This window comes from Hylobates moloch, unplaced genomic scaffold (assembly GCF_009828535.3).
Source record: "Hylobates moloch isolate HMO894 unplaced genomic scaffold, HMol_V3 SCAFFOLD_4, whole genome shotgun sequence".
In the NCBI taxonomy this organism is placed as follows: Eukaryota; Metazoa; Chordata; class Mammalia; order Primates; family Hylobatidae; genus Hylobates; species Hylobates moloch.
Window position 1 is genome coordinate 54,560,007 of NW_026652279.1, and position 23,270 is coordinate 54,583,276.

Sequence of the window (23,270 nt, forward strand, 5' to 3'; positions counted from 1 at the left end):
CGACCAGCGATTTGAAATATTTTTATCACATACATAAATTTCCACATTGTAATTGGGTCTAAGATATATTTTCTTTTTTTCCCCCCATTGATCTTATTGTCTACTTATGGGCTAATATTGTACTGTTTTTATTAGAGACTATATTTCAGTATCTGGTAGGGCTAGACTGCATCATTTCTGTTTTCTTAAGTGTTTTTTTTTTATGCTGGGTTATTTTTTCATGTTAACTGTAGAATATAGCCCCATAAAAATACTTTCAAAAAAAAACCTTCTGCATACCTTTTCAGTTTATGATGTTGCATTTTCCTTTTGAAAAGCAAGGTTTATTTTTTCTCTTGCTCAAGTTTCAGCTTTGTGTCTTTCAAGAAAACATCATAAAGGTTTTTCACTTGTTAAGCTTATTCTTAGAGTATTTCTCTTTTTTGTTGGTATCGTAAGTAGGATTATCTCTTCCACTTTTCCTTATAGTGGCTAGATTCTTACATAAATGAAGGTACTGATTTCTATGTCTAATTTTGTATCTTGCTACCATATTGAATCTCCTGTTGCTTCTAGGAGTTTCATGTTGATTGCATCTGCATCTCTTTTTACACTTTTATATAATTGCAGTGATTATCCATTTTGAAGTTCAAATTGCCCATCTTTGGCCATTTTTGGCTCCTTTGTTTATTTGACACAAGCTCGAATGTCTTGATAGCTTACTTGCTTTTGACACTGTAAGTTCCAGTCTCATATTGTACATTTACTGCCTCAGACCTAGAATCAGCCATTTCTCAAAGGTGTCCTTGTTGCTTCCAGTGAGAAAAGTATTTGGATGCTACAATCTGCACTTAAAGATGTTCATGGTTAAATGGCTTATCACTTCCCAGACTCTTCAACACAAGATCTAGGAGAGATGTAGTTTTTCAAAGAAAGATGAAAATAAATAATAAATTTGTGTTGATATTCCAATTCTAATGGAAGATTATAGTTTTTACTTATTTGATTTTATATTGCATCTTTTTCCCCCTATGCTGAAAATCATGGCTCCTAAATGATATTAACAGAATTATTTACTTTTCTCCATAATATATATAATAGTTTCCAAAATCTACCAGTATTACAACTATTAGTAAAAATGTTAGATGTAGTTAAATACAATTAGGCTTATTTATCTCATGTTGTTTTAAAATCTAGGTTGCTTGCTGGGTGCAGTAGCTCATGCCTGTAATCCCAGCACTTTGGGAGGCTGAGGCAGGTGGATCACTCAAGGTCAGGAGTTCAAGGGCAGACTGGCCAATTGCACCACTGCACTGCAGCCTGGGTGACAGAGGGAGACTCCTTCAAAAAAAAAAAAAAAAATCTAGGTTGCTCAATTAAAAAGAAAATTAAATCCAAAATCCAAAATGGAAAAGAACCTTAAATATATCTAACATTTTCTTTTTGAGTGGAATATCTAATTCATATATTTCATTATTTATTTATATTATCAGTTTTGTTCCGAACACTCTTTAGCTGCATCTTGTCAATTCTAATGTCATGTTTTCATTTTTTCCTAGAAATTCTCGTTGTCAATTGATACTTCCCTTTGAGACAAGCTATGTTTAATAGAAAATTTTTAAATTTCAAGATGGGGCTTTCTTATGTTTTGATTATAAATTTCTAGTTTTATCATATTATGGTGAATATTTGTATTATTTTTATGTGATTTATTGAGGCATACATGTCTGTATTGTAGAGTCAATTTTCACAAGTGTTTTTGTATTTTTTTGTCTAATTAAGAGAAATGTGCTATAGTTTGCTATTATTAGTGTATTTCAATTTCTCTTTGAATCTCTTATAATTCCTACTGTATGAAAGTAGCTGCTGTGTTATTCACTGCGTACCTTTTCATAAGTCTTTTATTTTCACTGGGAATTGTAGCCTTTAGGATTATAAGATGTTCTTTGTCTCAATAATGGTTTTTGGTCTGAATTGTATTTTATTGAATTGCAAAATCTCAATTCTTTCTTTTTTTAATTTGCATTTTCTTAGTAGAACTTTACCCATCCTTCCTTTCATTGTTAGCATTTCTGAATTGTTTTGTTTTAGGTGGGTCTTTGTCTTTTACATACAGCATAGAGTTGGGTTTTCCTTTGAAATCAACCTATTTTTCTTTTTGTTTTAACACTGTGGTTGAGCCCTCTGTTGGCTGATATGTTTGGTCTCAATTATCTCCTGTATTATATTTACCTGTGTAATATGTAGCATATTTGATGGTGATACGTGCTGTTGAGGAAAATGCAGGAGAAAGGGTGCATAAAAAATGCTGGGGAGAATATTCTATTTTAAATAGTGGTCAGGGAAGGCCTCACGGAGGAAGTGATTTTTGCACAAACACTTGAAATAGGCAAAGGAATGAATCATTTGGATAAATGAAGTAAGATTGTTCCTGACAGAGGACAGCTAGGGCCAAGGCCCTGAGGCATAGAGTAGCTAGTGTGCTCTAAGGAACAGCAAGGGAGCTGGTGTGATCAAAGTTGGTAAGCAGGAGAATAGTAGGAGATAAGGCCAGAGGATCAGATAGGGCCCTGTCAGTAGGGAGCAGACAATCCCTCCTTCAAGAGGAATTTTGGTACCAGATGTTGAAATAATACATCTGCCATACCACAGTAATAAATTAATAACTCTGTGAGAACACATAAATAACCCTGGGAATTCCAGCCTAGGTAGGAGAGGAAACTAGGCTTGCGGGTATGATATTTTGGGTACAACTCAAATTATGCATGAAAGTAGCTTCATATTTGCTAACTTTGGGGGTTGGATTACTAAAGCACCTTTCCCAACCCGTGCGATTGCAGCAATCCTTGAATGTTCTTCAAGTCTCTCATATTTCAGTTTGTAGTTCATATCCTACCTCCAAACATATCAGATATAGATAACAACTGTAGCTTTTGGCTATTTATCTGAAGCTGTACTTTTACAGAGGAAGAATTTTATTGCAACATTCATATTAATGAAAGGTATTTTGACTAATACATGTTCAAAAAGCATGAAAACACCAAAATTCTATACTCAGAAGCTTGATTAAGGGACAGAAAATGAGAGATTTTTTTGAATTTTTTTTAAAAGTCAAGTATTTGTTTTAAAAGAGTTTTTTGTATTTTTTTGTGTTGTTTTTCTTTTTATAGGAAATCTGTTTTGACAGAAAACTATATGGCAAATGTGTGCGTGTGTGTGTGTGTGTTGGGGAGGAATAGGGATGAATTCAGTCTGTAATCTAGAAAAACTGTATCCAGGATAGGAACAGAGAAGGGACAAACTTTATATGTATACACAGGATTACTTTTTCCTTTTCATGATGTGTTTTATTTGGAAGCATTTACATGTTCTCTTTCTCTTTTCCTCCTTTTTTTTTTCTCCTTCACCTTTCTTTTTCTTAAGCTAAGCTGTCACAGTGAAATACTATGACTAAGCCACAACTCATATAGAAAACTGAACGGTGCATTGTAAAATAGGACACAAAACAAAAGACTTCATCCGAGAGCTGAGATCATCACGAGCACACAGACCCACTGCAGTAATTCAACAGCGTTTCTCAGAGCCCAGGACAATTTCTTCAATTCTTGATATCCTACTGCCCCCTGCTGTTCATGTGGAAGCACTGACTACAGAAATTAAAGTTTTCATAACATTGTACAGGTTTTAGTGCAATGTTAGCGTGCTATCAAAGAAAGTTAAGTAGTTCAAAGATTTAAACAGAGTAATTTAATGAATTGCTTTCTAAAAGGCTGAATATCAAAGAAATTACAAAGCAACTTTCTCTACTCTCTAATATGTTGAAGAGAACTCTAATCCAGTTATTTGGCTAATGAATCCGGTTTCGTTTTTAAGTTTCTGAGGGGAGCAGAGCAGAAGGCAATTGAGGTAGCTTAGAGATAAATTAGTAAAGAGAGAGCAGGGAGTAGATGGAGAAAATGAAAGGCAAAATGTGCAAGAAGGAGAGGGTAATGAATAATTTACATCCTCGAGGGTAAAGCAGTTCAGTCCTGAACAGATCGTTTACATTCCTCAGGGGGGTCGGGCAGAAACGGGCTCCACGGAAAAGCCTGGATGGGCCATTTGTGAGCCTCAGCTCTTCTGCCTCCTGCTCCTGGATTTGATCATGGAAACCCCCCAGGGCCGTTAGGATGAGTTGGGGCCTCTGAAGCAGAGCAGAGGCACATCATCTTTGGAGCTGATTTCCTGGCCTTCTCTGCAATTTGTAAAGAGCTCAGGGGCTGTCACCTGGATGTAAGTCAGCCCATGCGCAAATGCGTATGTGTGAGCATGCGAGTAGGATGTTATATGTTCCGCGTTTTAGACTCTGAGGGCTGCTAGTTCCTGCATGGCAGACCTTCCCCTTGGGATTAACTAATAAGGTGCCAGCGTTCCCTGTCACTCAGTAAAAGTAGTTAGAAGCTTGGGGCCTTGCTTCAGCATTTGTTTTTTTTGCTGGGACTCTTTCTCCATGAGGAACACGACTGGAGAAGAAACGTTCAATATTTAGAAAATCAAATGTATCCATGTTATGATAGATGTAGAAATCCAGTCCAAACTGTTTGTGAAAGATGTAGTTTTTGCTATAATTACTATAGGAGTGTCACTTCTAAAACTTCCAAAGTTCCTACTTCAAAGGCACAATGATGGATTTTAAAAAATAAAACTTTGAGAAACCATTTACATGGTTTATTTCAGGTAACAATTAATAACCTGATTCCTTAATGCATGGGGCTGTTATGTTCATAGCATTGCTTTTAGTGCTATCATTTCCTATTTCTCTTGTATGACATATTGTATTAGTCCGTTTTCATGCTGCTAATAAAGACATACTTGAGACTGGGCAATTTACAAAAGAAAGAGGTTTAATTGGACTTAAACTTCCACATGTCAGGGGAAGCTTTACAATCATGACAGAAGGCAAGGAAGAGCAAGTCATGTCTTACATGGATGGCAGCAAGCAAAGAGAGAGAATTTGTGCAGGGGAATTCCTCTTTTTAAAACCATCAGATCTCACGAAACTTTTTCACTATCACGAGAACAGCACGGGAAAGACTTGCCCCCGTGATTCAATTACCTCCCACCAGGACCCTCCCACAACACATGAGAATTAAAGATGAGATTTGGGTGGGGATACAGCCAAACCATATCATTCCTCCCCTGGCTGCTCCCAAATCTCATGTCCTCATATTTCAAAATCAATCATGCCTTTTCAACAGTCCCCCAAAGTCTTAACTCATTTCAGCATTCGCTCAAAAGTCCACATCTGATACAAGGCAAGTCCCTTCTGCCTATGAGCCTGTAAAATCAAAAGCAAGTTAGTTACTTTCTGGATACAATGTGGGTACAGGCATTGGGTAGCCATTCCAAATGGGAGACATTGGCCAAAACAAAGTTTCTACAGGCCCTGGGCAAGTCCGAAATCCAGCAGGACAGTCAAATCTTAAAGCTCCAAAATGCTCTCTTTTCACTCCATGCCTCACACCCAGGTCATTCTCATGTAAGAGGTGGGTTCCCATGGTCTTGGGCAGCTGCGCCCCTGTGGCTTTGCAGGGTACAGCACTCCTCCTGGCAGTTTTCATGGGCTGGCCTTGAGTGTCTATGGTTTTTCCAGGCACACCGCACAAGCTGTTGGTGGATCCACCATTCTGGGGTCTGGAGGATGACGGTCGTCTTCTCTAGGCGATGCCTCAGTAGGGACTCTGTATGGGGCCTCTGACCCCACATTTCACTTCTACACTGCCCTAGCAGAGGTTTTCCATGAGGGCCCCACCCTTGCAGCAAACTTTTGCCTGGGCATCCAGACATTTCCATACATCTTCTGAAATCTAGGCTGAGGTTCCCAAACCTCAATTCTTGACTTGTATGTACCCACAGGCTTAACACCACATGGAAGCTGCCCAGGCTTGGGGCTTGCACCCTCTGAAGAAACAGCCTGAGCTGTACCTTGGCTCCTATTAGTCACCGCTGGAGTGCTTGGGACCCAGGGCACCAAGTCCCTAGGCTGCACACAGCATGGGGACCCCGGGCCCGGCCCAAGTAACCATTTTCTCCTAGGCCTTCTGGCCTGTGATGGGAGGGACTGCCATGAAGACCTCTGACATGCCTTGGAGACACCTTTCCCATTGTCTTGGGAATTAACATTCAGCGCCTCGTTACTTATGCAAATTTCTGCAGCCAGTTTGAATTTCTCCTCGGAAAATGGGTTTTTCTTTTCTATCATATTGTCAAGCTGCACATTTTCCAAACTTTTTATGCTCTGCTTCCCTTATAAACTGAATGCCTTTAATAGCACTGAAGTCACATCTTAAATGCTTTGCTGCTTAGAAATTTCTTCTGCCAGATACCCTAAATCATCTCTCTCAAGTTCAACGTTCCACAGATCTCTAGGGCAGGAGCAAAATGCTGCCAGTCTCTTTGCTAAAACATAACAAGAGTCACCTTTGCTCCAGTTCCCAACAAGTTCCTCATCTCCATCTGAGATCACCTCAGCTTGGACCTTATTATCTATGTTGCTATCAGGCCTTTGGTCAAAGCCATTCAACAAGTCTTTAGGAAGTTCCAAAGTGTCCTACATTTTCCTGTCTTCCTATGAGCCCTCCAAACTGTTCTAACCTTTACCTGTTACCCAGTTCCAAAGTTGCTTCCACATTTTTGGGTGTCTTTTCCGCAACACCCCACTCTACTGGTACAAATTTACTGTATTAGTCCATTTTTCATGCTGCTGATAAAGACATACCTGAGACTGGGCAATTTACAAAAGAAAAGGGTTTAACTGGATTAGTTTTATGTGGCTGGGGAAGCCTGGGGAATTCCTCTTTTTAAAACCATCAGATCTCCTGAAACTTACTATCACGAGAACAGCACGGGAAAGACTTGCCCCCATGATTCAGTTACTTCCCACTGGGTCCCTCCGACAACACGTGGGAATTCAAGATGAGATTTGGGTGGAGGCACAGCCAAACCATATCACTTATTAATACTTATTTTCTCAGAGTTATGTTCTCCATTTGGGCAGTGCTAAAGATGTGAAGAAACACAGGGCAGGCTGTGTCTTTAAGACTTTTATAGTAATTTAGAAAAATGTAGAACCATAGCATGATAATCATGTAAGAGTGAGGTGGGGCCAAGAGTAAGAAAATAATCTCCCCATTATCCTTTATTCTATCAGGTTATCCTATCCCCTCCCCCCCAATCCCATCCACATCCCCTCCCATTTCTCCCTTCTACTCTTTACTATTTCATTTTATTTGTATGGATATTTAAATTTCAAATCAGGAATACTGGCTATTCTGTTTATGTAATTTTGCTCAATCAATAGTACAATGTTTGTATATAGTTGCAATAAATCTCCGTTATGAACGCCAACACACTAATTGCCTAGCATTATGCTGCTCCTATGTAAAACAGATGTACATTTGATTTCAGGAAAGGAGAAAAGTGAAGTTGGAGGGAAATTATGTAGACCTATAGGAAGAATTAGAAATATTTGTTTGTATTCAGACTCTTAGGGGCGATGAGAAAGTTCGTTAGTGAAAAAAGCTAGAACACAAAATTCACCTTGTAAGTACCTGCAGAAATATTTCTCTTTAATAGTTTTCTTATGTTGCTAGGCAGGATCAACTTTTAACATTTCCCTTTGTGTAGTTCCTTGTCAGATCTGTTTACATGCACCTACCAAAGATAGGGTGGGAATTTGCATTTTTTTTTATCAATCCTGGAGAGCAGATACATTTAGAAAAAGAAATTTAAACTTACTTTTTTTTTTTTTAGAATCAAGAACTAACTTACCAGTGTTTCGCTGTACAAAATTTACAGTTAATTGAAACTTGGTTTTGCCTTCTGAACTGTTTGCAACCCAAATTGTCTGCTCTTATTTGTTTTACTTAAATTGTATTGAATACTAATATCTAACAAAGTCGTAGCCCTAAGTGGTTCCAAAATTTCATTAATTTACTGAGAAGTGAATCTTCTCTGCAAGTGTATTGTGATACATACTATAAAGTTGTATTTATATTCTCTTTTCCTCCCCTTCTACGGTTCCAGGGACTCTTCATAGAAAGTTTGGAACTATTTTCTGTTACGTGGTAGTGGTAGAATTCGGATGGAAGAAGTTCACAGGGTTAAAAAAATAAATTGTTGATAATAACAAAATAGTTTCAAGGCCTCTTTTAATTCTCATATTTTGTGATTTTCCTTCACATCAGACATTGCATAAAGTATGTTAAAAAAAGGTCCCAACTTTTGAGTTTCATTTCAGTTAGACAGTAGTTTACTGTCTTAATTCAATCACTAGGAAGTATTTTGTGAGTGTTTCATTGCATAGGGTGCTGGAATAGATGCTGATTAGAGAGAACTGCACAGACTATGTTCCTGTCCTCAGGTTATTTATAATAGAATGTGAGATGGAAATTTAAAAAAGGTCAAAACACAGAATTAGAGGAAAAGGTGAGTAAAGTATTTAGCATTTTACTTCTATTTCAGTAAAAGGTCTCTTGGGAGCCTTGGGGGCAGGATAGAATGATTAAAAATGTTCAAAGAACAAACCTTCATCTCAAAGTATCCACCTGAAAAGTTGGAATTCCTAAGTGTAGACCTCCTCTAAGATACAGCAAAGAATCAGCCTTTCTCTATCCCCAGACCCCCTACGTCTTGTTTAAGCCCTGGATCATCTCGGTTTGGATTGCGGAAAACCAACGGGAATTGTTAGAGCTCCTCCTTATTGATCTTCCTTGCCCAGCCAGATAGATAATATGGTTGAGATTTAGAAGAAAAAAGAAGGTCCAAGTGACTGAAAAAAAAAAAAGTGTGTTACTGAGATGCTGAAAATATATGATTAAATAGCCCAAATATATATCACAAATAATTTATGTATCTTTTAAGTTGGTCAGTATGAGGTTTGTATTTAAATTGCATCTCTCCTCAATTCAAATTGCCTTAGGCTTTTGGGTATTTAAAAATATTTTGTATTCATGAACACTTCTTTTATAATTGATGTGGATGTTTGCTTATAGCCCAAGTCTAATTTGTAAGCTGGGAAGTTCATTTATTTATTCATTTCACATCTATTATATATTTACTATGAGCCAAATATGATGGCATGATGGTAGGGATTTTTTTTTTGTTTGTTTTGTTTTGTTTTTGAGACGGAATTTTGCTCTTGTTGCCCAGGCTGGAGTGCAATGGTGCAATCTTAGCTCACTGCAACCTCCGCCTCCTGGAGTCAAGCGATTCTCCTGCCTCAGCCTCCTGAGTAGCTGGAATTACAGGCATGTGCCACCATGCCTGGCTAATTTTGTATTTTTAGTAGAGATGGGGTTTCTCTGTCAGGCCGACGGATTTGGTCAGGCTAGTCTCGAACTCCTGACCTCAGGTGATCCGCCTGCCTCAGCCTCCCAAAGTGCTGGGATTACAGATGTGAGCTACTGCGCCAGGCCTGGGATAGGTTTTTAAGTTAATTTGAAAGCTTACTTACATTATCATGAGCTCTATTTACCTAAATTCCAGGAAATTCTGTGTGTGGGACAAAGCAGGGTCCCACCAAGTGGCCCTGCTACACTGTTGTAGCACTTATTGCATTTTTCTTTTTTGACATTAATTTTGTCAGCTGGAATGAGAGCAGAGTGTAGTCTGGATCGATCTGATTGTTACTGTGTCCTCAGCACCTAACACAAAACCTACAACACAATAGAAACCCAAAAAGAGTGGCTTGGATGAATAAAGCATCATGTACACATGCATTGCTCTATCTAAGGGCATTTTTATTCTCAGTGGGTGTTAAGCCCATTTCACACTCTGGCATGTCATCCTCTTATCTTAATATCTTCCATGACTTGAGTGAATATTGAGCTGAAGCACTTTCACATCACAGTGAAATCTGATTCAAGTCATTTTTGTAATAATTAGACCTTAAGGTTTAGATTGAGTTATTTGGGTGATATGTATGAGAACAACTGTTTTATACTATTCTTAAAAATATTTTTCAATTTCCTAGTAGGTAAAATCAGGCTTTAGAGAAGCAGTTCTTGCCTGGAGAGGCTGATGAGGGGTTCTCTGAGAAACCTTCCTAGCCATCCAGCATTAATTGCTTTCCATGTATTCAGTGGGTTTATGTCCACATAAATACATTTTATGAGTACTTTGAGAATGAAACAGTGCTGAACGGAGACAGCAGTCATATGCAGCCAGAATTTATGTGAAATTACTGATCGTTCTCATTTAGGATGGGAGTAAATGATGGTACTTTGGAGTGAAATTTCTGGTTCTGTCCTTATAGCTCATACAGGATTGTCATTTACTGTTGAGTGGATTGTGAATTGCACAAAAAAACACATCTAAAGTGTATACTACTTATAGACATTATAAATTTGCTTATTTGTTAAGATAATTTTATGAGCAGTAAAGTGTCTTGTTTTAATAAAATCAATATATCATGGCCAATTTTATTACAGATGGAATAACATTTAATGAAGAGGTACGTTGTTTTTTTTATTTTGTTTTGTTATGTTTTTGAGATGGAGTCTCACTCTGTTGCCAGTCTGGAGTGCAGTGGCATGATCTTGGCTCACCGCAACCTCTGACTCCTGGGTTCAAGCAGTTCTCCTGCCTCACCCTCCCGAGTAGCTGGGATTATAGGTGTGTGCCAGCACACCTGGTTAATTTTTGTATTTTTAGTAGAGACAGGGTTTTACCATGTTGTCCAGGATGGTCTCTATTTCCTGACCTCGTGATCCACCTGCCTTGGCCTCCCAAAGTGCTGGGATTGCAGGTGTGAGCCATCGCACCTGGCTGTTGTCTTTAAAATTTGTACAAAGGCTGTATATGGACTTGCGGTGGCCTGAACTTGGACAAGTTACATAACTCCTTTGGCTTTCATAGGGAGATATTAATACCTACCTTGCTACATTGGTTATAAATATTAGATGTGTGTTGCACACAGTCAGTGTTCAATAAATACTTTTGAATGACTATTAAAGCACTAAGCATAATGTCTGTGATAAAGATTTGGTAAATTGTGGCCCATTTTTGCCTTGGATGAGGGAAATTTTAGATTAATAGTATATGTGTAAATATGTGCCTTTGAAGATTCTTAAGTGTTTCATATTTTGCACTTAATTACTGCATGGTACTACCTAAAATGTTCCTAATATAATGTTTGGGATCCTTCTTTAATTTCCTGAGGAGTACACATCCAGTATAAAGGAAATTATGACTGTGTGACACATTGAAAGGAAAAATTAGTGACTCGTAGTTGAGCTTATTTTGGAATCCTAAAATATTGGAATCCTAGGTTTGGAAGGAAACATTTAATCCAAACTACCATCAGTTACTTGAATCTCACTTTATTTATCAGATATATATTGATCAGTTATTATATGTTGGAACTGTGCTATGCGTGAGGACTACAAAGATAAATGAGATATTCTTGTTGAGAAGTTACAGATCTTTGCGTGAACATTTCCAGGGACAATTCACAATTACTAACCTTATTTTTAGGAATCTCTTTTATGACAATTCAAAATTTATCTTTCTCTATCTTTCATTTATTGGCTTAGCTTTTCTATTTAGGGTACAAAGAAGTAAGCATAATTATTTTTTAGAAAAATCTTTCTTATACATGAACGAAATTGAGTTTCTTCTGAGACATCTGTTCTTCAACAGAAACATCACTGCATTACTCTGCTGTTCCTCAAGCCTCTTCACCATTTTGCTCACTCCTCTGAATGCCTTCCAGGTTGTCTGCTAAGATGTGGAACATACACATACCAGGGTATCCAGGCTCCAGCTGTAGATCAGCCATCACAGAACAATTTCTTTCCAATATCAGATACTGTCTTTCAAATCTGTGGCATGACTTATACTCATAACTGTGTGACCAATATGTACTATAAACTGTCTCATCCCTATTGTTACTTAAAAAGAATATAGATGATCTCTCTAATTCCTTCAGGAGTTTTTCATATACTGTTCCAACCATCAAAATGATAATAATGAGGGCAACCTTGCTAGAGCTCTAGGTTACTGAATTACTATTTGTAAGTCATTTTTGGTCCAGTTAATTAAAGCCACTGTAATTTATATAATTTACGACAGGTAGGTGGTAGGTAGCTAAGGAAGGACTTCTATAGCTTTGCAGATCTGTTTTCTATAAATTGCTTATAAAAAATTAAACAATTTTTTTCAATAAACAATGTGATAAGTAATTCTACTTATAACTCTAAGCACTTACTAAAATACCTTAATATCTGTTCACTTTTTATTTTAGCTATCAAATGCATGAAATGCCTCTTTGTACCAAGTGTACTCTGACTCAGCACTTGGGACAAGTGCCCTGCCTACCAGAACAGTAGAAGAAGACAGTTCTAACTCAGTGACAATTTATAGCTGTGCACACTGCTATGCTTTGCTACTTACAGAAGAAGGAAAGGACAAACAGGTGTAGTAATGAATTGGAGGATGGAGACAGGGAAGAGACCTCTGTCTGTATGAAGGGTGAATGTTTGGAAGCAGTGGGAGAGGTAGACCTGGATAGATGGTATGTTAGTTTCTTAGGGCTGCTATGCCAAATTACCACAAACTTTGTGGCTGAAAACAATAGAAATTTGATCTTCCATAGTCAGGAGGCCAGAAGTTTGAAATCAAGGTTTTGACCTGGCCATGCTACCTATCAAGACTCTGGAGAAGAATCTTCCTTTGTCTCTTTCTATCTTTGGTGGCTTTTGGCAATCCTTGGCATTCTTTGGCTTTTATATGCAGCCCTCCAATCTCTGCCATTGTCTTCACATGACCTTCCTTCCTGTGCCGCCTCTGTATCTTTGTGTCCAAATCTCTCTCTCTCTCTCTTTTTTTTTTTCTTCAATAAAGACACTAGTCCTGAGATTAGGGCCTGACTTAATCTGGTATGACCTCACTTTTACTTGATGACATCTGCAAAAACCGTATTTCCAGAGAAGCTCACGTTTACAGGTCTGGGTAATTTAGTCTGTTTGTGCTGACATAACAAAATACCACAGACTCAGTAATTCATAAAGACCAGAAATTTATTTCTCATGGTTCTAGAGGCTGTGAAGTCCAAGATCAAGGCACCAGCAGATTTTTTGTCCAGTGATGGTCCAGTCTCTGCATCCAAGATGGCGCCTGGAATGCTGCATCCTCTAGAGAGGATGATTGCTGTGTCTTCACATAGCAGAAGACAAAATGGCAAAAAAGGATGAACTCTCTCCATCAAGCCCTTTTATAAGAGCAACTAATCCCATTCACGAGGGAGGAGCTCTCATGCCTAATCACCTTTTAGAGGCAATACCTCTTAATACTATCACATTGACAGCATTTGAATTTTGGAGGAGACACTTTCAAACCATAGCCAGGAGTTATGACTTGAACATATCTTTTAGGGGAAACAATTCAATCCATAACAGGTGAGATGGACCAAACTATAAAACACTTTAAATGAAGGTGGAAGAGTGTGGGTTTTATTTATAAGTCAGGGGGCCACTAGAAACTTTAAGTAAGGGTGATAATAAGATAGTTATTACAGGAAGGTCTGGTGGAGGTATTCTATAGCATGCTGAGCTGAAAATGAAGTTTAGAGATGAGGATATTAATGAGGATATCACAGCAGTGTTCCATGGATAAAGTGAAGGAAAGTTTATAAGGGAAGATGTAGAATAATGTATTTTTTCAAAGATGGCTGCAGCAATGTCTCTCATACCACTTGCTCTTTGTAATGAGACCTTCTCACAGCCTCATCAATAGGTAGTATCTGTTTCTCTACCTATGCATCTGGGCAGACCCAGTGACTGTTTTGACCAATAGAATAGGGTGAAAGTGACACCTTGCCAATTATTAATATACGCATAGACTTTTATTGCCCCTTTCCTACCCTGAGAGCACCAAGCTATGAGAAGCCTGAGCCATGGAGCTATGTAGAGAGGCCGTGGAGGCAGGGCCAGGTCCAGGGTGAGACAAGAGAGGTGCCATGTACAAAATTTAAGGAGGCTCTCTGAGGTGCATTTGCATGACACCGAGGAGAAGTGTCCCTTAAATTTTGCACCCAAGGCACCTCTCTTAACTTGATTCACACTAGTTCTGGGCCTGCTGAGGGAGAGGGAGAGGGAGACGGAGAGGGGAGAGGGGAGAGGGAGACCAGAAACACCATGGGAGGTGCAAGACATTAAAGTAAGGAAGCCATCTTGAACATTGGTCCTCTGGCCCGGGCTAACAGCTGGCACCAAGTGGATCAGTGATGAACCATCAAGCTGACCTGACCTAAACTGATCCACAAAAGGATGAGTAAAACAATATTGTTGTTTTAAGCCACTTAGTATTGAGGTAGTTTGTTATGCCACAATAGATTACCTAAAACACCCTCATGTCTTGCCAGTATTATGTGAAGCTAGTAGTTGATTGAGAAATACCAAGTTGCTCTCTATTTACTGAAATTCAACAGAGCTGAATGCTTGATAGTTCCTTAGGGTGAAAGGAGGAAGGAAGTGATGAGAGAGATTCTAGTGGGTAGCAGTCTAGGAAATAGAATTTAATGCTTACTTTCTTCAGTTCACTGCTTAAGCTACATAGCCATATGGCTTTTAATGTTTAGGGTTGGCCAGAACAAAAAGATGCACACACTCACAGTTGGAGTCTTTATAGAAACAAAACTCAAACTCATGTCTGTTTTGATCTATGCCATGCAGAGTGCTGTGAAATTCCCATTTTCAAGCAAATGGTCTGAATTCTGATGCTAAATGAATAAAATTTTCCCTGGATCTCATTAGCACCCACTTGGGAAGGAGGGGAGTCAGTTAACCTATTTCTTCTTGGCTTTGTCTGAACAAATCAAACTTTGAATAAGAGGTTTATTTTTATGAAGACTGAAGTTACTAATTTTCATTGAGTACCTCTGTTTTACAGTAATTTACACATTCTTTTGAATGGTTGTTGGCACATTTACTTATTGTCCTCTGAGGCATTTTCTAATTACTTGTAAGCAAGGCTGAGGAAAAAGAAAATCCAGGAAAAAACATTAAGAAAGGGACTGTTTGGTAGACAAGGTGTATTACACATAAAATTAAAATATAATGGATACTTTTAAAAGCCTTTAGTCCATTTTATAGCTTTCTCTGCTTCTTCAAGTACGTAGTAAGTGAAGATTTCCCAACCCATTATTCATTTCTACATGATGTTAGACATTTTTATGACCACCTAGAGTGCTTATAATCTGTACTACACAATTTAGCACCTAATTATATTCTGTTCATTATTATAGCATTATAAGTTCTCATCCCCTCAAGTAGATTATATGATCTTAAAAGTCAGGGACCATGTCTTACACGTCTGTATTCACATTCCAACTAGCATAGCCACCACTTGGGGCATTTTAATTGATAGAAGCATATTGAGTTCTAGTCCCTCAAATCTCAGTGAATGTATCTGTGGAGCACCTGTCACCGCTATGGATATAGGGGCAGAGATAGGCAAGCTACTTTTTCTTTCCAAAGGAGTTTGTCAACAAGTGTTAAGTAGCAAGTACTAAGGCGAGGGATTACTTTGATAGAGTGACTTCCTTTCTCTTTTTCCTTTAGTGTCAGAACAGGGCAGAGGAAAAGCAGAGAGCCATGAGCCACCATGTCATCATTATCATTTTGATGTAGATGGATTATTGGCATTTTTTTACTTCTCCAGTTGGACAAAACAACTAATGGTGTCTGACCCAGGGAGTCTTACTTGGCTGAGCCACTAGGCTGAATGGTTGGCAGCCTTACTTTTCTCTTGTTTTGAGTGAGCATCAGGGTATCAGATTCACATTTTTTTATTGTGATAAGACATACATGACATAAAATTTACCACTTTAATCAGTCTTAAGTGTACAGTTTAGTGGTATTAAGTACATTCACATTGTTGTACAATCACCACAGTCATCCATCTCTAGAACATTTTTATTATCCTAAACTGAAACTCTGTACCCATTAAACAAGTACTTCCTATTCCTTCGTATCCCCATTGCCTGCTAACCGCAATTCTACTTTCTGTCTCTATGAATTTGACTATTCTAGGTACTTCATATAGGTGGAATCATACAGTATTTGCCCTTTCGTGTCTGGCTTATTTCACTTAGCATAGTATTTTCAAGGTCCATCCAAGTTGTATGAGGTGTCAGAATTCCATTCCCTTTTAAGACTGAGTAATAATCTGTTGTGTTGTAATAATCTCTCTATATAATACCTATATATATATATATATATATATATAATGTTTTGTTGAACCATTCATCCATTGGTAGGCATTTGGTTGTGAATAATGCAGCTATGAGCATCGATATACATACTGGTCCCCATTATTCTGAACACCAACACTGATTTAATGCTCATGGTGAGCAAAGTACCCTTCTTAGCCATTAAAATGCCTGGAAGAGTCAATGAATCTCTGGAATTTCATAACTTGAATTCAGACTTAAATACTCATTAGGAAAATATGACTTGGCAACGTTTTTTAGATTAGGATCGTGACCAATACTGGGATTCAGTAAATATGTCCTGTTTATTTGTCCTTCAGAGTGTTTCCTGTGTCCATTTTTTTTTCTATTTTCTCATGACTTAATTGTATATCCTCATTGCTAGGCAGCAGGACTCCAGCAGTCACATTCTAACTGGTCTCTCCCTTTCTGATTTTTCTTATAAAATGCTGCTTTGATCATTTTACACTACTGAACAGAAATTTTCAGTGGCTCCTCATCACGTACAGGACAAAGCCCAAGCTCGTTTGCCTGGCACATAGGCCTCTTGGGATCTGGCAGCAGCTTACCACTCAGGCCCTACTTCTCTCATTTCATGTAGAAACTCTGCCCAAGTCAACATTGTCTTCTCATTACCCTCTGAATAAATTATCATTTTCTTGGATTTTCTCACTGCTGTTTGTTCCATCATGTATAAACATTTGGATGCTGTCTTCAAGTTTTAGCTTAAATAGCATCTCTGCTAACTCTTTTTTTTAAAAAAAGGGTTTTGAAATGATTGCTTGCTCTTTTGAATATGTGTGCATTTATTGTAAGGCTAATCATGTTAATAATGTTTTTGCAATAGCTAACATTTTTGAGCCCTTGGGCTAAAGCTAAGTGCATTACTTGCATTATTTCATTCATTTTTATAGCATTGTATATGAAGTATATACTATCATTATCCAGTATACAGATGATGAATTTGAGGCTTTGAGATGCTAACTTGTCCAAAATCACACAACTGTTAAGGAACAGATCTAGGTCTTGATCTCAAGTTTTTGCCGCCAAAGCATCATTTAAGATGTATATTTATTGCATTAATTAGATTATAGGCCTGTAAGTGAATCCCCCGTGGGAGCTACCCATCAGTGGTCAAAGTCAGAAAAAGGCTGTCCATTGAGTAGAAATGTTTTTTAAAATTAGCTCACTGTGGATAAGCTTAGCATGATTTTTCAACTGGTTACTTCATGCTGTTTCTTCAAGATGAGGAAAGCATCACAACTGTTCATGTTTGATTAGGTGCATTCCTGAGGCACGTCTTTCTGTCATAGCACCGCCCATACTGACCGTAGTTATCTGTAACCTGTGTGTCTCCCAAACATCTTTGCTTGGATTCCTGGTACTTAGAACAATAGCCTGTCTGCACATATGCTCCATAAATGCTTATTAAATGAATGAGTGCATCTGTGGCCATTGTCCATCCTAAAAATTACTTTCTAAATGTGTTGCTATTACAGAATTGAGTAATACATAAGTCTAGTAAAGTCAAACAAAGTGTCTCCTCAAGAAGGCAAAATGACAATGTAAATGAAAACTATATTTTAAAAATTTGTACTGCAAGTTAACTTTCATGATGTAATGGTTTTTGTGGTAGAATTTAACAAACGATATTTGAATGTAAGTGGTTGATGTCTATATTAATGGAAAAGAGAAGGCATGAGTGTGTTTGGTCTATAGGCAATTTGGGAGCAGGCATATTTCAGAGTTTCATACAGTGTTCTTTAAAATTAGCCAATTCTGTTTTTTCTGGTTGTGTGCTTTCCAAACAACCTTCTGATTAATAATTGGATTACATAAATATCTTGATACTTAAAAGCCAGTACCATAGAGAGTAGATATTAATATACTAGGAAACATATATTCTACCCAAAAATAAAATATAAGTCTTTGTGTTTTAATTATTTATGAGTTTGTTAACTTTGTTTTAAAAAAATTGAAGCAGAAAAGCTGAGGACCTACCTTAGACAACAGTGACACATCTAAAATATTTCCCCCAGAGTTCTTGCCTGAGAAGCTACTAAGATTTTTCTTAATATTTCTATATAGATAGATCCATCAGTATCTGGCACATTGCTTTGCATACAGTGGACATATAACAAATGCTTTCTTTTTGTCAGTTCAATAGAATATAGTACTCTGAAGCAATAGTTGCCAATCATTTTCTCTTTGTGACACACATGATAGATGTAACTTCAACCTTCTAATACGTTTCCACTTGCCAACTCAAATTTATGCTTCATTTTATGTATACCAATTGTAGCTGTACTTTCTGCCTCCCATTCTGGAAGCATATGGAAATGTGCATGAGAATGTGTTATTGTAGAGGTGATAATAATAAGAAATGATAATAATAATAATACTATAGCAAGAATATTTCAAATGCCAATCTAATCACTGTTTTGTTTGTAACCTTGCAATAGTTTCTTGTTGCCTAGAGCCAGTTCCCAAACTTTTATTTGGGACACAGAACTCACCATGGTGGTAGTACTGGTAGCAGCTGGGTGCCTCAGCCCCTGCAGGATGGAGATTCACTCTGGCAGACCTCCAGGACCCTTCACATTCCACACCATCTGAAAAATCTCAAGAGACGTAGGAATTACAACTTAGCATTCATTGTGAGCTCATCTTGCTTCCCAGTCAGATGCGGGTATGTGTAGATTCCTGGATACTCCAGGATTGTGAACTACTCTAGGGAAATCTCAGAGGCAATTTGATATGAACTGTACCTTCCTGAGAGTTTGTTAAAAATGCGGTAACAGAAATACTTTGGCCTGCTATGAAGTTAGAGAAACTGCACAACAAGGATAAACTTACTTGACTTTGAAGATTTTATTTTTGAGCACTGTACTGCCACTTCCCATTTCATTAGGAGTTTAATTCTGATAACAATTCAGCTCCTCTGCACAACAGAATGTTAATTTTCCTTGAATCTCAGACATTTTAATAAAGTCCATCCTAAAAATTACATTCTAAATGTTCTTTTGTTCTTTTGTCCCTTATAGGCTAGTTTATAGGTACTTCCTAAAGGATTCCCAAAGCAGTTTGGAGCAATCAAGTCATTGATGGACTATCTTTTTAATATCCTAAAGCTAAAATAGTAATTAATTAATTAATTTATTTATTTATCGAGACAGTGTCTCTCTCTGTCGCCCAGGCTGGAGTGCAGTGGGGCGATCTCGGCTCAGTGCAGCCTCTGCCTCCTGGATTCAAGCGATTCTCCTGTCTCAGCTTCCTGAGTAGCTGGGACTACAAGAGGGTGCCACCACGCCCGACTAATTTTTTGTAATTTTTTTAGTAGAGACGAGGTTTCACTGTGTTAGCCAGGATGGTCTTGATCTCCTGACCTCATGATCCACCCGTCTCGGCCTCCCAAAGTGCTGGGATTAACAGTGTGAGCCACCACACCCGGCCAATAATTTATTTTTTTCATACTCACATTATAGTATAATGGAAAGAATGACTAGGTTCAGATCCTGCTTCCACAACTTACATGCTAATTAGACATTGGGCAATGCAGTTTCTTCGTGCATTCATTCATTCAACAGATGTTACTGAGTCCTTACTTTGTGGCAGACATAGTATTAACCTCTGAGAAGAGAAGTCACTAAAAATAATCTCTTAACAGTCTACTGGGGGAGACTGGCAAGCAAGTTAGCAGTTAAAGTGGAGTGTTACCATGGAATTATGTAGCAGGGTAGAGTCCTGTGGAACTTAAAACCAAGGCAGGTGTGAATTGAGAATGGGGGAGAGTGTTAGGGAAGGCTTGTTGGGGAAAGCAGTGCTTAAGCTGAGTCTTAAAGCCAAGTATAATTTAGTTGAATATAGATATAGAAAGGAGATTCTAGTAGCATGAACAAGCTAACAGGGAAACATAAAATAATAAAACATGTTTACAGATCAATAATTACTGTTCATTATTACTGTTACAAGTGTTCCATCTTGATGAGACAAAGGAGATAAATCTTGGCACATGTTTCCATTTCCTTTTCTCTAAAATAGAGATAATTATATCTACCTCGTGGATTTGTTGTGAGCACTCAATAAAACAGCCTTCGTCTAGTGCATAGCCCATGCGTGGTGTTCAACAATGCCAGCTCCTTTTGCTCCCTACCGTCCACCTTTCTCTTGCCCTTTCTCACTCCTAATTTTCCTAGGTAGAAACACCCTGTGATGACTAAGTTATCAGTTTGGAAATGATGGCCCTGTGTTGGAATGTGAAGTGTGTTTTGTTTCTGGCCTGGATTGTGGAATTGAATGGGGGCCAGGCTCAATAGCAGCATCCCTTATTTTGACCCTGCTCAGCTTCCTATGTCATCACAATTGGTATTCGAGGAGGGCACAGTCTCCCAAAGGGCGCTGTATTCTTGATCTGTGTGCTTTGCTGAGCCTGGTGCTGAGCACAGGTCATGTGCGCTAGAGTGCCTGGAAAAGCCTTTGAATAATATCATTGTGTATGCTGTCTTGTTTTTTACCACTTTGAGGTCTCTAAATTTGGATGTGCATCAGGGAGCACAGTTTTTCGGTACGTATTTTTTTTTCTGGAGAGCAGGTCCATAGCTTCCATAATCCAGCAAATATTAAGGACCCTTCCCTTTGGGGATTTTTAATCTACATTTTAATATTGCTTTCAAGGAGCATTGTCTCAAATACTGAATTGGGTCACTGGGAAGAATTACCAATGTGGAGAGATTTTCCTCATCTCATGGTTTATTGTTAGTAAGAAGCTGTTATTTATGTTCGAGTGAAGTTTTCCCAAACGTTTGCCATTTGCAAATATCTTTTATTATTTTCATCATACCCATGGACCATCTATTCTGTAACCTGCTTAATATTTTTCTTTAAATCTCCAGCCTTTTAAAAACATACATAAGTTTAATTTCCTCCCAAGTAATAATAGTTGTGAAGTCATGGGCTTGATGTGCTGGTTATATTTTTCTAATATATTTTCAAGCAAATCTTAAAAAATTGTTCATTTCAACACTTAATATAGGAGTTGGCAAACACAGCCAAGCCATTTTAAAATATATTCTCTATGGCTGCTTTTAAGCTATAATAGCAGAGTTGTTGAGACAGAGACAACATAGCCTGGGAAAACAACCATATTTATTATTTGGCTCCTTAAGAACGGGTTTGCCAACCCCTGATCTTAAATTATCTCCAAACTATGAGCAGAACATAAACCTACTCTGCAGAATGTCACCCAGTGCATTCGTCAAGAGACAGTGTGTTAGATCCTTAACATTTTTTTCCAGAATCAGCAAATACTTTACCTTTTTATTCTGGACATGAAATATTTAATCAATAATACATGTTCTGAGAACTTTGGTGACAAGCCTATTTGAGATCAAAAGAAAAAAACAGACATTAAGGATAATTTATATATTTTTAAATAAAGGGAATTTTTGCCTATAACAATATCTAATGGTTAAAAAAAAAAAAAAAAGCATAAAGTAAGAAGTCAAAATTTCCCGGCAAGGAAACTAACTGCATTCTCACCCATTAAAAACAAAATTCCTTATATTTCCTGCTAGTCATTTTTCTGTGCCTATTCAAGAGAAAATACATTCTTTTTGTTTTTTAAAATATAGTATGTTTTTTAAAATTAAAAAAATATAAATATGTACCACTTGTTTATAACTTATATATACTTCTTTTGTTTAGAAGTGTAAGTAATATGCCTAAAATTATAAGTTGTTCAATATTCCTTCCAAGTATTTCTTAAATTTTATTGAGACGTAATTTCTATATTGTAAAAATCACCCATCTTAGGTTTACAATTCATTGATTTTTTAGTAAATTTACAGACTTGTGCAACCATTACCGCAATCCAATTTGAGAACATTTCTATCATTCCCAAAAGATTCCTCATGCCCATTTGCCTTTAATCTGTGTTCCTGCCCCAGCCTCAGGCAACCACTAATCTACTTTGTTTCTATGGATTTGCCGTTTCTGGACATTCCACATAAACAGAGTCATATATCATACAATTTTTTGTATCTGGTTTCCTTCACTTAGCATTTCAAAGTGACTTTAAGGTATAAGGGGGAAAGGGTTCAAATAGCCCAAGGTATCTTTATTCTTTTGCTTAGGTTGCTCTAGTTACAGTCAATGATCCGTTTCCTTTGCTTTGGAAATTTGCCTTTGAGACAAGCAGTGATACCAGTGCCAGGTAACCTTTGATGTTTTAAAAGCAGTTCCTGACATTCACCACTTCCCAAACCTGTATGGCACACATGGAAACGTTGATATTTGGGCAGCACTCTGGAGTGAAGAGAAGAGGCTGCTCACCACTGGTAGCAACAGGTCCAGGTGGCTCTGGGCCCTGCCCTGGCCACTTCGAGGGGAATAAGATGTTGGTACAGCTGTAGCAAATGTGCATCAGTCCAGTGTGCTCTGCCATACAGGCTAGGAAGTTCTCCTACGAAGCTTGTGGTTTTGATGTAACAAAACCTTCTCAGTGTTCTTATGAAAGTGTTATATGGGCCCAACTCCAAGATCCCTTTTCTCGGCTCAGCTTTTATCTAAAAGGATGACTAAAAGCCTGTTCAGAGGCTGCCAAAACCAGTGAAGAGCTGAGTTAGTCTTCTCTCTAATATGTCCACAAATATAGATGTACCTATTCCTTTTTTAACAGCTGAATTAGAATTCCATTGTTTCAACATAATTAATTTGATCAGTTCATTATTTAGTGTGTTTTCCTCCTTTTTCATTATATGAGCTGTGGTAAAATTTCACATTGCCACTTGCATGTTCTTTCCTTCTTTTGCAAATATCCGTAGAATAAATTCCTTCAAGTATGCCTGCTGGGTCACAGGCTGTGCACAATTCAAATGTGGATATCTGTTACCTGAAGTGGCAGGTTGATTAGCGGGATCCTGGCCACAGCTGATGATGGTATCAGTGAAAGGCTATGGGTACTAGAGCAGTGGTTCACAGGGTGGGTGCAGGTGGGTGAAGATGAGTGTATTTCAGTGTGTCCTGGATGTGGAAATTGACCGGG

At 37.9% G+C, this 23,270-nt stretch overlaps 1 protein-coding gene across 1 annotated transcript in view; it reads left to right on the forward strand.

The window, feature by feature from the left end:
• The window catches only part of LOC116466985 (uncharacterized), a 262,684-nt gene that overhangs the window by 136,391 nt on the left and 103,023 nt on the right, over positions 1–23,270 (forward strand). The gene's annotated exons all lie outside the window — the stretch shown is intronic.